Source organism: Osmerus mordax, chromosome 5 (assembly GCF_038355195.1).
Source record: "Osmerus mordax isolate fOsmMor3 chromosome 5, fOsmMor3.pri, whole genome shotgun sequence".
In the NCBI taxonomy this organism is placed as follows: domain Eukaryota; kingdom Metazoa; phylum Chordata; class Actinopteri; order Osmeriformes; family Osmeridae; genus Osmerus; species Osmerus mordax.
Window position 1 is genome coordinate 7798808 of NC_090054.1, and position 15513 is coordinate 7814320.

The 15513-nt window shown below is 43.5% G+C and overlaps 1 pseudogene; it reads right to left on the reverse strand.

Annotated features, from left to right (window-relative positions):
- Nucleotides 1-12898: 12898 nt before the first annotated feature.
- LOC136943317 (C-X-C chemokine receptor type 4-like) lies at nt 12899-14745 on the reverse strand (annotated as a pseudogene).
- Between the last annotated feature and the right edge of the window lie 768 nt (nt 14746-15513).

The following is a 15513-nucleotide window of genomic DNA, read 5'->3' on the forward strand; positions in this document are numbered from 1 at the left end:
AACAAGTGACCTCTTCTGTTTTTGAGCAATGGATGCCAACATTGGAAACAGAGGCAGAGGAGTGAGAGTAAGAGGAGGAGGACGGGGAGGACGAGGATGAGGAAGGCCAAGGACCATAATCTCTGATGAGATCCGAGCCGCTTTGGTCGACCATGTAGTCAACCATGGTCTAACAATGAAGGAGGTTGGGCAAAGAGTACAGCCAAATTTGAGCAGGTACACTGTAGCATCCATCATCCGGACTTTCCGAAATGAGAATAGGTAAGAAATCTACTCTCACTACAAAATTGCAGTAGGCCTACTGCATATCAATACAGTACTCAATGAGTACAGTAGTACAGTATTGCCTGTGGACTGTTCTGTAGGACTGTACAAATAAAGTATGTTTCAAGTATTTGGGAAATGTATTCCTACTTTGTATTCCTACACAGTATTTACAGTATTTTACTATTTGTTTGGCAGAACTGAAAGATTACCAACACAAGGTGGTCGGGAACATCTTCTGTCTCCTGAACAGAAAACTGAAATCATGAACATGGTCCTAGAAAATAACGCCATAACATTACGGCAAATACAAAGAAAAATAATAATAATGTAACTGTGTACACTATACAGTAAATGATTATGTTGTTTTGTATGTAGAGCACTGTATGTGCAACTTTGTGTTGGTTGGGATGTACACTGCTTACATTGTTTTTCTGGGAAAAATACTTAAAATATATTTGTTACCGTGTATTTCTGTGATCTGAGTATAAAAACAATATTCTCAATATTTTATAACACACTGAACAAAAAAAGGCCTAAATCACTATGATGATAGTGTTTTACATTGAGCACATCAGTGTTCAAATGGTTCTTATAAATGTCGATTCATATGATGGGTTGTGTGTGTCATTTGAAGACAAAATACCATTTTGAGAAGAAATAACATTGTTTTGAATGTAAAGTTTAATTTTGCAGGAGAAGTGAGGGGTTTTGCCCATTGTGTGTGTGTTTTCTTGATTTGTGTGTATAGTTCTGAGAGTATGAGGTATGCATTCAGAAAATGTGTGTAACCAATCGAGAAAAACTGTAAAGTGGCTTATGCCTGGAACACCAGCTGCGAAGCGCCTGGAAGTGCAGCCTTTTTCCTTCAGTGCCCGTATTATACAAATTGGTCCGGACACACTAGCTGCGAAGCGTCGCGATCGGCTCGCGCTCTGCAGTGATCGTTTCGGCAGCTGGTCTAATATTTCCCGCGAGATGCTTGCGAATTCAGCTAGAAGATGATAAAACACACCATATTATTTGGTATTTTAAGATGTTTTAAAACATGTTATACTGATTTTACTATGTTAGTTGTAGGCTATAGCCTATCACTTACAGTTTTTCACATCGGTTAACAGACAAAAAGCAAACATTTGGCACAACCTTAACTTCATGTACCAATTGCTCAACCCAATTTGGCACTACTTCACACTCCCTTATCTGCATTAGACTCTGACTTTCCTTTTTTACACACTGATGTCAATTACTCATCACCTTGTTGTCAAAAAACTACACACAATGTTCAGTTGTTGCACACACTTCTCAAGTAAAGTCTCAAAGCATTAACCTACAACACACAAATATTCAAATCTCTAAACACTCAGGTCTGGTGAGCAATTTGCGATCAGGACTGCAGCATAAAAAGGGCCTTGAGCCTCTGTTTTGTTTGGTAACCAATGGAGAACTTAGAACATATCAACAACCAGAGAAGGAGAGGGGTAAAAGTGAGTGGAGGACAAGGAAGAGGACAAGAGGACAAGGAAGAGGAGGGAGAGGAGGAGGACAAGGATGAGGAGGACAAGGAGGAGGAAGAGGAGGAGAAAGACAAGGAGAAGAAGAATGAGGAGAAAGAAAAAGAAGGACGTCATCTCTAATGAGATTCGGGCCACTGTGGTAGACCATGTGCTCAACCATGGTTTGAGCATGAGGGAGGCTGGCCAGAGGGTCCAACCAAATCTCAGCCACTTCACAGTTGCTGCCATCATTAGAACTTTTAGAATGAGAACAGGTATGAATTATATTTGCCTTGTGTACTGAAATACTGCATATCAATAGAATACAGTGGGCTCACTCTATTTGTATTTTGCAGGACTTAAAGAGAACCACGCCGGGGAGGAAGAACATGTACTTTCACAGCCGAACAGGAGACGGACATTGTGAAAATGGTTCGTGAAAACAACACTATCACACTCCGACAGATACAAACCAGGATGACCATGCCACATTCAGAAACATGGGGGAATGGAATGCCCCAGGAATGAGTTTGTGCTTGTAAGTCCCATACATTCAGCACTGACACATGCATGTATTGTACCTGTAATCCAATAGTTCCTTTTCTACAGTGTCTCACTGTAGCCCACTGTGTTGACCCATCTGTGTCCATACTATAACTTGCATTACCATGCTGTCTGTTACAGCAGATCCAGGAGTATAACACAGCTAATGAGCTATATGAATACATATTCATTCATGAGGTTGGATTCCACCTGGTGAAGAGGAGGCGCCAGGGCAGAAATATCATTGGCCAGCGCGCCATTGTTGAGGTCCACGGCCAGCGTGATGGGAACATCACTTTGTGTGCTGCAATGGGTTGAGCAGGCCCGTTGACAGTACGGTACTGTTCAGAAATAAAAAAATGTTGCCGCATATGTGTGCTGTTTTATGTTTGAAAAAATTAGGCCTACACTGAGACATTTTACAAAAGTTGAAATGGCTCATTCCCCAGAGTCATTCGTATGGAGTGTTCCTTTTCTAGAATTGTGTTTTCAATTTTGCACTACTGTGTGCTGTGAATGCTTGGTAGTGTGCAGCAAATGCTTATGAAAATATGGCTGTGTGTACCAAATGAGAACACAAGTTGCATTTTGTGAACAGGTAAGAGATTTGATGGCAAAGAGTCATCTTGCAAAGGGAGTGTCAGGTTTAGCATTTTCTGTGTGAGGTTTTCAGTTTTGTGTGTGTAGTTTTGAGAAAGACGTTATTGTTTTGAAAAACGTGTGTTAACAATTGTGAAAAACTGTAAGACCTAACTTCACTACACTGGTAACAAACTGACAACCATGTGTTTACCCCGATAAAAACTATCTGATCAATTTTAAAATTCGAACATTTTCAAATAAAAAACCCTGATTGATGATGGCGCTGGCTGTCCAGTTGTTTCTATACAGTAGATGTATATTACAGTTTTTCTCGATTGGTTACACACATTTTCTGAATGCATACCTCATACTCTCAGAACTCTACACACAAATCAAAAAAACACACACACAATGGGCAAAACCCCTCACTTCTCCTGCAAAATTAAACTTAACATTCAAAACAATGTTATTTAATCTCAAAATGGTATTTTGTTTTCAAATGACAAACACAAACCATCATATGAATAGACATTTATAAGAACCATTTGAACACTGATGTGCTCAATGTAAAACACTATGATGAATGGAAAACAGTTCTTCTTCATTCATCATAGTGAGTTAGGCCTTTTTTGTTCAGTGTTACACTTACTACAGACAGTACATACATAAGTGTGTTGTAAAATATTAGAAAATATTGTTTTTATACTCAGAACACAGAAATACACGGTAACAAATATATTTTACGTATTTTTCCCAGAAAAACTATGTACACAGTGTACATCCCAACCAACACAAAGTTGCACATACAGTGGTCAACATACAAAACAACAGAATAATTTACTGTATAGTGTATACAGTTACATTATTATTATTTTTCTTTGAATTTGCCGTAATGTTATGGCGTTATTTTCTAGGACCATGTTCATGATTTCAGTTTCCTGTTCAGGAGACGTTCCCGACCACCTTGTGTTGGCAATCTTTCAGTTCTGCCAAACAAATAGTAAACTACTGTAAATACTGTGTAGGAATACAAAGTAGGAATACATTTTCCAAATACTTGAAACATACTTTATTTTTACAGTCATACAGAACAGTCCACAGGCAATACGGTACTACTGTACTCATTGAGTACTGTATTGATATGCAGTAGGCCTACTGCAATTTTGTAGTGAGAGTAGATTTCATACCTATTCTCATTTTGGAAAGTCCGGATGATGGATGCTACAGTGTACCTGCTCAAATTTGGCTGTACTCTTTGCCCAGCCTCCCTCATTGTTAGACCATGGTTGACCACATGGTCAACCAAAGCGGCTCAGATCTCATCAGAGATTATGGTCCTTGGCCTTCCTCATCCTCGTCCTCCTCCACTTACTCTCACTTCTCTGCCTCTGCCTCTGTTTCCGATGTTGGCATCCATTGCTCAAAAACAGAAGAGGTCACCTGTTGCCCTTTTATGCTAAAGCTCTGATTGCTAATTGTAAAACTGTGTGACAGGTGTTTGTCCATGCGATGAGTCAGTGTGCGTATTTGAATGGCAGTGTGTTCCTTGTGAAAACAAAAGATTTTCTTCATGAAAATTGTGCCAAATGCAGAGTATTGTGTGTAGTGTTTTGAAAAAAGTGTTTTAGAACTGCAATTTGAGTGTAAAGCAGGAATTGTGCTTGTAGTTTAGCAGAATTGGTTCATGGGGTTGGTGCATGAGTTACATGTTGTGGTCATTGTGTCTCAAGTACCAGTATTTGTGTGTAAACAATTGAGAAAAACTGTAACAAAGAGCGAGATAGACGAGCTGGCATAGCCTACAATCAAGCAGAAGAGACACTGAAACCCATAGGCTACGGCCCAAAGTAAATTGTTGAAGTTGAGAAGTTAGGGCCTACTTGGAGTTGTATGACCCACAGCACGTATTTTACAAAGACTACGGTAAAAAAAAAGACTAATGTTGCCACATTATGTTGGCTTGGCTCTAAAGTGTCACGCATTGAGCGCGACAGTCACTAATTTTGGTCTTTTGTCACGCACTCCCACACATTGTATTTCTCACACGGAAAAACTACTTATAATATATTTAATATGCCGCAGCGCCCAACCGATCAAAAAACAGAAAGGGGCTACACAATAGCCAATCAGAAAATAGCACTATTGTATCTGGGTAAGATTTTACGCAACAACCAATGAAAAAAACCATATCCTGGAATTGTTCACGTGATTCTGCTACAACATCTTCTGAAAATTTTGTTCACCCACAGAGGAAACCACTGGAGTTCGAGTATCACTTTGACCACAGAGTAAGTCATTATCTCCTGTTTTAATGTTACAACAAATTCACAACTTGTTTGACACAAACAATGGCAACTTGACTGCTGTTAGAAAATGTTTCCCAGATAATTAGCATCAGTTTTTCATGAGTGTCTGTACATTTACATTTATTCATTTAGCAGACGCTTTTATCCAAAGCGACTTCCAATAGAGAGCTTTACAAAGTGCATAGGTCACTGATCATAACAACAAGATAGCCAAAAAACATCGCGAGTAGCCAAAACATGAAGCACACATTGTGAACAACCAAAGTAAGTGCCAAAGGGAAGAACCATAAGAGCATGTAGTTAAACAAGTTACAATTAAACAACATGAACTATAAGTGCAAGTGTACCTGTGGAAAAAGCAAGCAACAATAATAAAAACAATATATCACAGCGAGTACAAAAATTTAAATCAGTTACCACTAACCACAAGAGCAACAAGTCTCTAAGCAAGAGTCATTGTGATCATTGAGGAAACTAACATCGGGTCAAGCGAACCATTCCTAAGTACCGTTGTACTCCCGGAACAAGTGCGTCTTGAGCCTTTTCTTGAAACTGAGTAACTTCTGAGAAACTTGAGTCTGTAACTTAGCCAACAGTTTTACAGCCTGTTCACGACAACACCTGCTCAGAACAAGTATTCTAGGCCTAGTCATATTTTCGTTATCACACGATGACTGACATAATGTCACATTATAAACATCTCTCTCCAAATAGGCTTAATAATTTTATTAGCACTAAATACATTTAAGTGTATTGTAAAGTCGTTATAGGTCACTTTTAAAATCATGTCATATTTTATAATTATATCCTGGCCATGGATGCATTAATAATTGCATCTGTCTTTCAAAGATGTAAGGTAAAAAGCAATTAATTAATTAATGTATTTATTTGGCGAATCAGGTTAAGGCAAGCAGTCGCCCACCCTATCAGAAGTTCGCTTCTCCACGGGCGCTGTCTGATGGCTGTGTAAGTGCGTAACAGATTTTTCACTGTTGAAAACCTAGAAAATAAAAAAGTGTTTTGAGTTTCTGAGTTTATAAGTCATTATGTTAGCCTGGCTTCAGAAAGGTACTAAAAGTAAATTAAGTTTTTTTTAAGTAAAACTAGTTTTGTTTTTCACTGTAGAAATCTTAAATGTTATAATGATTTGCCAATGCAAGAGAGTACCGGCACCTTTTTTCCCCCATTTCAAGCACTGGTTATTGTACCATATATGTGTGGCGGCCTGCGGAAACCCGTCGGATGTCGCGGCCGCTCTTGTTGGCTATAAGCAATAAAAGATCGAAAATCGTTTTCTGTCAAAATTGAGATTTTTTATGTTTTGAATAGTTAACGCCCTAAACTTCATTGTAATGTACAAAAAGTATATGATTACTTATGAAAAACAGTTCATTTCAACGTTTTTTGGACATGTTAGCTAGCAATATTTTCAAGCCATGTCAAATCGAATTATGAGTGGAATCTTTGAATTCAGTTTTCTCCCTTACCACTTTTTGACACAGGTCAACTTTAAAATGATGTAACTTAAAGATCCTGTCAATCAAATTTCATGATTTACTTCTCAGTACATTATATATGTGTGAAAAGATTTCCTGAAACATGTGCAAAGCACAAAAACTTTGTTGCACTGAAATGTGGAGTTAGACCGTTGAACAGTTTCTCTTCCGTTTTCAGCTCAGGTTTTGTGTAGGCGGAGCCAAAACCCGACCAATCTACGTCACAGCGAGCGATCTACGTCAGATCACAGACGGTTGCATTCTGTTACTCACAGGGCTGCCAACTCTCACGCATTGGCCGTGAGACACGCATTTCAACCAGTTCACACGCTCTCACACCACACCTTGTATTTCTCACGCTGAAAAGGCAACGCCAACCAAGTAGCCCTGCTAACGTTGTAAACAGTAATGGACGAGGCGCAGGTAAATTGAGTGAATCAACATACCCGTATACCCGTGAAAACTCGCCTAGGGAGGGGGGGGGGGGGAGGGGGGTTTGCTTTGCAGCAACATTTTGGTTGGCCCCCACCAAAGGTTTTTGGAAAAGTCGGCAGCCCTGTACTCAGCTAGTATGAAGCAAAGACAAAGTTATTAACACATAAAACACTCAGAGACTGCAGGTATTCTGATATCTGCAATTGATTTAGCTAGTGTTGCTGTTGTTGCTAAATTCAATAAATTCGAGGGGACGGAAGCAGTCTAAAGCAGAGAAAGCCTTTTTTTTGTTCGAATTTGGATGGGTAGTAAACAACTGTGGTGTGATGAACTTAAAACTGATTTTCAATTCCACTTTACAGGATCTTTCAATTGTGACAAAGATATCTGAGTGATTCAAACAGATTTGTATTCAGGATAGTTTGTAGTTTCCAAATATGTATCATACCCAGAAAATCACATTTTCACCATGTACATTTTTTTTGATCCACTGCTGATTTTGTACATTTGCCCACTGACAAAGAAATGATCAGTCTATAATTTAAATGGTAGGTTTATTTGGACAGTGAGAGAAGGAATAACAACAACAAAATCCAGAAAAAGGCATGTCAAAATTTTTATAAATTTGCAATTGCATTTGCACCAGTCTACACATGTTTTGTGGATTTGGAAAAGGTGTTCGACCGTGTCCCTCGGGGGCTCATGTGGGGGGTACTCCGGGAGTACGGGGTACCGTATTCCCTGATCGGGGCTGTTCGGTCCCTGTACGACCGGTGCCAGAGTTTGGTACGCATTGCCGGTAGTAAGTGGAACTTTTTGCAGATGATGTGGTCCTGTTGGCTTCATCGGGCCGTGACCTTCAGCTCTCACTGGAGCGGTTCGCAACCGAATGCGAAGCGGCTGGGATGGGAATCAGCACCTCCAAATCTGAGGCCATGGTTATCGACCGGAAAAGGGTGGAGTGCAATCTCTGGGTCGGGGAGGAGATCTTGTCCCAAGCGGAGGAGTTCAAGTATCTAGGGGTCTTGTTCACGAGTGAGAGAAGGATGGAGCGCGAGATCGACAGGCGGATCGGTGCAGCGTCCGCAGTGATGCAGGCTCTGCATCGGTCCGTCGTGGTGAAGAAGGAGCTGTCGAAAGGCGAAGCTCTCTATTTACCAGTCGATCTACGTTCTTACCCTCACCTATGACCATAGGGTCAATCAGATTCCAAACTCTCCACCATGGCCAAGACCAAATAGCTGTCCAAGGATGTCAGAGACAAGATTGTAGACCTACACAAGGCTGGAATGGGCTACAAGACCCAAGGCTAGATTAGTACCCCAAAGGACCCCTGGGCACTGAAGCTCATGCCCCCCCCCCCCTCCTCCAAAGGGAGCGATAACATAGCTATTGACAAGGGTAGTGAACGGAAGAACGAGATCGTGAATACAAGCGGCCGAAATGAGTTTTCTCCGCAGGGTGTCCGGGCTCTCCCTCAGAGATAGGGTGAGAAGCTCGGTCATCCGGGAGGGGCTCAGAGTATAACCACTGCTCCTCCACGTCGAGAGGGGCCAGTTGAGGTGGCTCGGGCATCTGATAAGGATGCCTCCTGGACGCCTCCCTGGTGAGGTGTTCTGGGCACGTCCCACTGGGAAGAGGCCCCGGGGAAGACCCAGGACACGCTGGAGGGACTATGTCTCTCGGCTGGCCTGGGAACGCCTCGGGGTCCCCCAGGAAGAGCTGGTGGAAGTCTGGGCCTCCCTGCTTAGGTTGCTGCCCCCGCGACCCGACCCCCAGATAAGCGGAAGATGATGGGATGGGATGGGATATCGATTTCATCATGGCAAAGAAGACGCAGAAAACGAAGTATTCTCTCACAGAAGTTCTGGAAGAAGTTACTGGACATAAAGGGATTTGTCAGACAATTTATCTGAGGTAGATACTGATCTATCGAACTATGACTCAGAAGCCGAAGATTTCTTTCTGGAAGGAGGAGATATTACACTGGATAAGTAAGTTTCGTTTTATATAATACAACATATTTTACTGTATATTCTGCACAAATACGCTTTAGTTTTATTTACAAAAAAAACATGTTTTGTTCCATGTCTCACTGAATCAGATCAGATAGCTCCATTTGTAATGGTATAACATTGTTTTTACATAGCCATAGCACATAGTATTTTCCTCTAGCACCATAACAAATATGTGTATATATAGTATAATAAGTTACAACAGAAGTTCAAGTTGTGTGTGTGTTTCAATTATTGAACTGCATTTGGGGGAGGTGTGTGTCTCTTTGTTTTAAGGTTTGAACTGAGTCTGTGGGGGTGTCTTTGTGTCAATGTGTGAACTGCTGATGTTTGAGGCAGTAACCTGTGAAAAGTAGAATACAGAAAATATGGGAATGTTTTGTAACTGACTGTTTATTTTGTCATTATAGGAAAACATCTGATGAGGACTACGAGCCAGATACTCCTGCTCAAGTCAGCAAGCGGCCCCGTACAGCAGCAGGACAGCAGCAGGAAACAAGTAGCTCATCAAGTGATGACCCTCCACAGAGAGGTTCTGCCAGCAGGAGAAGGCCAAGAGGGAGAGGACGGGGGAGGGGCAGCAACAGAACCAAAGCTGGAGCTCAACGAGCCCATCTGGAGAGAGATGGAATGATGTTGACATTCTTGACATAACTCCAGCTCAACCTACTTTCAGGCCAACAAACCCACCTGGACCCCAGCTAATTCGAACAGCGACCTACACAGTCCTGCAGCTTTTCCAACTTTTTTGGACAAACTCAGTTTTACAGACTATCCTTCTAAACACCAATGAGTTTGACTCGACTCACCACTCCACACCCACTTACCCCTGGATTGACCTGACGTTGCAGGACATGTTTACCTTCATGTCCATGGTCATCTACATGGGTCTAGTAAAATGCTCTGCATTTACTGATTACTGGCGAAAGGACAAATTGCACAGCTTCCCTTTCCCAAAACAGGTGATGACCGGGAAGAAGTTCCTCCGAATCACCCGATCCCTTCATCTCAGTAGCATGGCGGACGATGCTACTAATGAGCATAGGAGAGGCACAGCAGCCTTCAACCGCCTTTGCAAGTAGCAAAAGAACAGTCACTAAGTGAGCAAAGCAACACAGGGCAAAAGACAACACTGCACTTGACAAATTAACTCTCACACATGCCTATACACAGGCGTCACACAATAATTATGCAATACACCTGTTATGATAACAGCATATCAAATAAACTCATCAAAATACATTATCTGGGGGTTGTTCCATCAACATCGCTAACGCAAGTCGTGCTTACACAAAAAAGTCTCACTTAGGTAAACGTCAACTTAAACTTAAGCCTCAAGTCGTTCCACTAACGTACCGTTCCACTAACAGGCAACACTAATTGAAGCTTGACCTCAATAAGCTAAAGGCCCCGTCACACCATAACGTTATGGTCAATGTTCTATGACGTTAGAGGAAACGTTGGTAATCGTCCATGGTCGCCAGAAGAGGGTGTGACGCTGGTAATCGTTGGTAATCGTCGGTGATCGGCGGAGAAAAAAGTTTTGAACATACACAAAAGTTCTCATGGAGACCAGCGTTCTTCGACGTTTAATATTAAACGCTGGATAACGCTGACTAACGTTGCACGCTTTTGGCTATCGTTAGTCAGTCGTTACCCTAGCGTTACTTGGTTGTTATTTGTTTGCTTTGCAGTGAACAACTCACTGGCGACCTGTCAACGACACTGAACGGACTCCTAGCGCACGCAGCGTTTGACTTACGTTAAACGAACGTCATATGGTGTCCAATGAGCGTCATTTGAGCGTTTCCCGAACGTCCATGCATTTGGGTATTTAAACCAATGCTTTTTAAGCAGGGCTTAGTTGATTTTGGGCTATCGAAGGGAACACCCACTATGGAGGATCCGCAAACATTAAGGAGGTTGTATTTGATTGCTATGGCCCAGCATTAATTCGATTTACTGAAATGAAACATAGCTGAGCACATCGAGGGACCTCGCCCGCAGAGAAAAACCCCCAGATGAAGACGACAGTGCTGGACTAAATTATGGATCTTGAGGCGCAAAGAGTTTGGCATGTATGACCAACTCATGGTTGAGCTTCGCCGGGAGGACCCCAGGTCGTTCACAAACTCATGCGCATGCCACCTGAAATGTATGATGAGATCCTTGAGCGTGTCAGAGGCAGATTGACAAAGCAGCACACCTTCTACCGAGAGCCCCTCGAACCTGGCTTGAAACTGGCGGTGACACTGCGACATTTGGCCTCTGGATCTAAATATGCTGACATGAAGTTTGGGTGGCGCATTCCATCCAACACAATCTCCGTCCTCGTCCGTGAAGTGTGCCGGGCGATCATTCACGAGTATCTGGATGAGGTGATGACCCCTCCAAGCATTTCTGAAGCCTGGCGTGAGATTGCCAACCAGTTCAGGACAAGGTGGAACTTCCCTCACTGTTGCGGTGCCCTTGATGTCAAACATGTTGCCTGCAGATGCCCTAACTCTTCAGGATCAACATAAGAGATAAGATAATCCTTTATTTGTCCCACAGTGGGGAAATTGCAAACATACTATAACTACAAGGGATTCTACTCTGTGGTGATGCTGGCCCTGGTGGATGCAGATTCCAAGTTCATCTTGGCAGATGTTGGTGGTAAGTGTTCATGACTCTTGTTCTATACAGGTTAGTAACCAACGTATTACTTACAACATAATGTCTTTAATTGAGATTGAATTTGATTATTTTTGGTGTTATTATTTGTAGTTGCTATTTTAGGGCCAACGATTTTCCGCGAAAACGGAAAACGGACGGAATTCGCGGAATGTTCAACGGTTTTACGCACATACCTCCCACTACAGCCTGTCACATTTATTGGCTCATCTTCCCAATCGCCTGCAAATATATATATTTTTTGTCTTCTGTTCTGTTGATGGCTGTCAAACAACAATCTTAGAAGCTTTGGGTCACTTGTGGCACATATTATTTTAAGCCATCAATACCTCAGGGTGAACTAAATGAGCCGAAACGGAATAAAACGGAATTCACCACAATGTGTAAAGGAAAACACATTTTTTTGAAACAGAAAATCATTGGCCCTACTATTTGTACTGTATGTTTATGTTGATGTAATTTGGGTTTTCCAGGGAAAGGAGCAGCATCCGACGCGCAGATCTACAACGCGTCTGAGCTGAAAGACTGCATCAATGATGGCTCCATCGGCTTCCCACCAGCTGAACCCCTGCCCTACGATAACGAGGATGTGCCCCACTCACTGGGAGGTGGCTGCCGACCTCCGTGCTGTGACTGGCACTCGCCTTGACTCTGACTCTTGTTCGGGTGATGTTGAGACGAGGTTGTGTCACCAGTGACACTGAAAATACACCATAAGGAAAATGGTCAGATGACTTCCTAGAGTGGAGACGAGTGATTTTGATCAATGTTTTAACCGACCCAACTAGATCTAATTGTACTTTTGATCAACTTTCGTGCCAGGTGTTGGTCAATTTCAGTAATGAGGCAAATCGGGATATACCACGCGTTGGCTTGGCCAACGCACTGTAGTGAGGTCAGCAAGACCACACAGAGCCAACATCTTGCCACACCTGAAAAGTGATTCAATCAGATCAGACAAACCTAATCAGCCCTCGTGACACTCTCAGTATGCTGATTACCCACCAAACGCCAATGCAAAGGAACTATAGAATTGGGGGAGGACCTCCCCAATCTACCTAATCAGCCCTCCTGCTAGCGTGCAAGCTTCAAAGGGCCTGTTGAGACAACACGTCTCCAGCAACCTGGTTTAGACAGCAGTGGGCAAATGCCATTGGTTCAGCCACCGCCAGCCACACACCCAGCACCACCTCTAGACTGCAGCCCCTGGGAAGGACCTCTAGGCGCATGAGGGCATCCACAGTGATGCCAGCACCATACGGGAGCCAACACAGGAAGAAGCAGAGGACCAATGCCGCAGTGGTCCTGACAGCTCTGCGCTTCTGTCTCTGCCCCTGCAGAGGGCGGCTGCGGGTCAGCCTGGACATGATGACACAGTAACACACCAGTAAAATTAGGCCCAGTACCACCAAGCCCACCAACACCAGCTGCAGGTGGAACACTGACACCCAGAGAGGAGCGTTGTCAGCGGGGTATAAGCGCTGGCACACAATAACCCCATCTCCTGCTTCCCAAGTCCTGGCAATCACTATGTCTGACACTGCCAAGAGAGCCGCAGGCAACCAAGCTCCTGGAAAAGGACAGGGGGTGAGGGAAACAAAGAAGAGATTTGGTGGTTAGATCAGGAGATGGAGAATACAAGTGAAGATGTACCTCTGTAAATCTGAGGCATGGGCATGTCGTGAGAGAGAGAGAGAGATAAGGGATGAGGCTAGAGACCTAGCCTACCTACAAACACCAGTCTCCGTGCCAGTAGCTGTCTCGTGCGCGAGGTGTGCGCGTCTTTTGCTTTGACCACGGGTAGGTAGCGGTCCAGACGAAGGGATGAAGGCCAGGATGAGCACACTCCCATACAGGTTCACCGTGTAGATGACGTGCACGGCCACACAGGTGCCTAATCCGACGGATTGTGCCCAGTCCGTCAGTGCAGCATCCGCTGCCCAGAACGGGAGCGTCAGCACGAAGAGAAGATCGGCAGCAGAGAGGTGCAGCCGGTAGCGGTCTGTCAGACTCAATTTTGACCTGGGGACAATCAGATAAAACCCTCTGTGTGTCATCTTCTACATCAGAATCAGAATTTGTTTTATCCGCCATGTAATGTGTTCACACAAACAAAGAATTTACTGTGACAGGAAGGTGCATACAATAAACGAATGTACGGATCTTATTTTATTTTTTTAAGATTAAAATGTACAAAGTAACTAACTAAACTTACTAATGAACCAAACTAATATCATCTTTGTCATCGTCTTCATCATCCATCTTTAATCTCACCTGCGCTGGCAGCCAAGCACCATCACCACCAGGCCGTTCCCAGTGATGCCCAGGACAAAGATGAAGCTGTAGACCACAGGGAGGAACACTCTCTAGAGATCAGGGGTTATAACTTGATCCAGGTCACACGGATCCTCCAGGGCCACCCCCAAGTTGCCAGAACCAGTGTAGTTTATGTCATAGTCAAACACAATATGCTGTAGGGAGGGAGAGAGAGACAGAGAGACAGATAGGAGGGGGGGAGAGATGGCAACAGTCATGAAATACATAGAAAGACACTAGTAGATGAAGTGAGAGAGAATAAGCAGTTTCACAAGCCACCATAACTTGCCTTGGTAAAAAAGGATGACATGATGACTGTTCAAAACTGAAAAGATTCTTGACCAAACATATATTTTTTAAGTTGCACAATCATCTTTCTATTTGCTGAGACCAACTTTCCAGACTATAATGATCCTTTATCCTTTTTATAAATATCCTTTATCTAAAGATAGATTTCAAGGACCCCAAAGAGCTAGACAGACCTGCCACATTGTGACTGTGGGACCTTCCATTGGGGAGCAGTTGTAAAATGACCTTCAATGTACACCTACAAATCATAGATACGTAAATACAACAACAAGACCAATAAGACCTTGCCGCATGCCTCATAGTAGGACATGATTGAGCGGAGCCTGGGTCTCTGTCTCCTCTGCTGAGCGGAGCTGAGTACACCTCTCCCTTCAGTGGAGTTTAATATCTCTCGCATTCACCCCCCAGAGCCCATACAAGTCTTGGTAGGAGGACTACACTTCCTCGTCTCTCGGTTGGAGAAAATACAATTCCTCATCTCAGTTGGAGAAATACACTACCTCGTCTCTGTTGGAGAAATGCACTTCCTCATCCCGGTTGGAAGAATAGACTTCCTCATCTCGGTCGGACAAATGAGCTCCCTTCCCCCCTCGTCTCTGTTGGAGAAATGCACTTCCTCATCTCGGTTGGAAGAATAAACTTCCTCATCTCGGTCGGACAAACGAGTTCCCTTCCCCCCTGCAACTAAGTTGGAAAAATGAGCGCCCATCCCCCGTGCAACTAAGTTGGACAAATGAGCGCCCTTCCCCCCTGAAACTTGGTTGGACTAAATGAGCGCCCTTCCCCCCATCATCTCTGTCGGAGGAAATGAGCGCCCTTCCCCCTCCCTGCAACTAGCTTGGACGAAATTAGCGCCCTTCCCCCCCATCGTCTCTGTCAGAGGAAATGAGCGCCCTTCCCCCCCTGCAACTAAGTTGGACAAATGAGCGCCCTTCCCCCTGCAACTTGGTTGGACGTAAAAAAAAAAGAAAATTGTATTCCTTGTGTTGTCTACTACCTCGTCTGTTACGTGACTCGCGTGCTGTTTTCAAGTTGTTGAGACTCGGATGAATTGAGCGCCCTTCCCCCCTGCAACTAG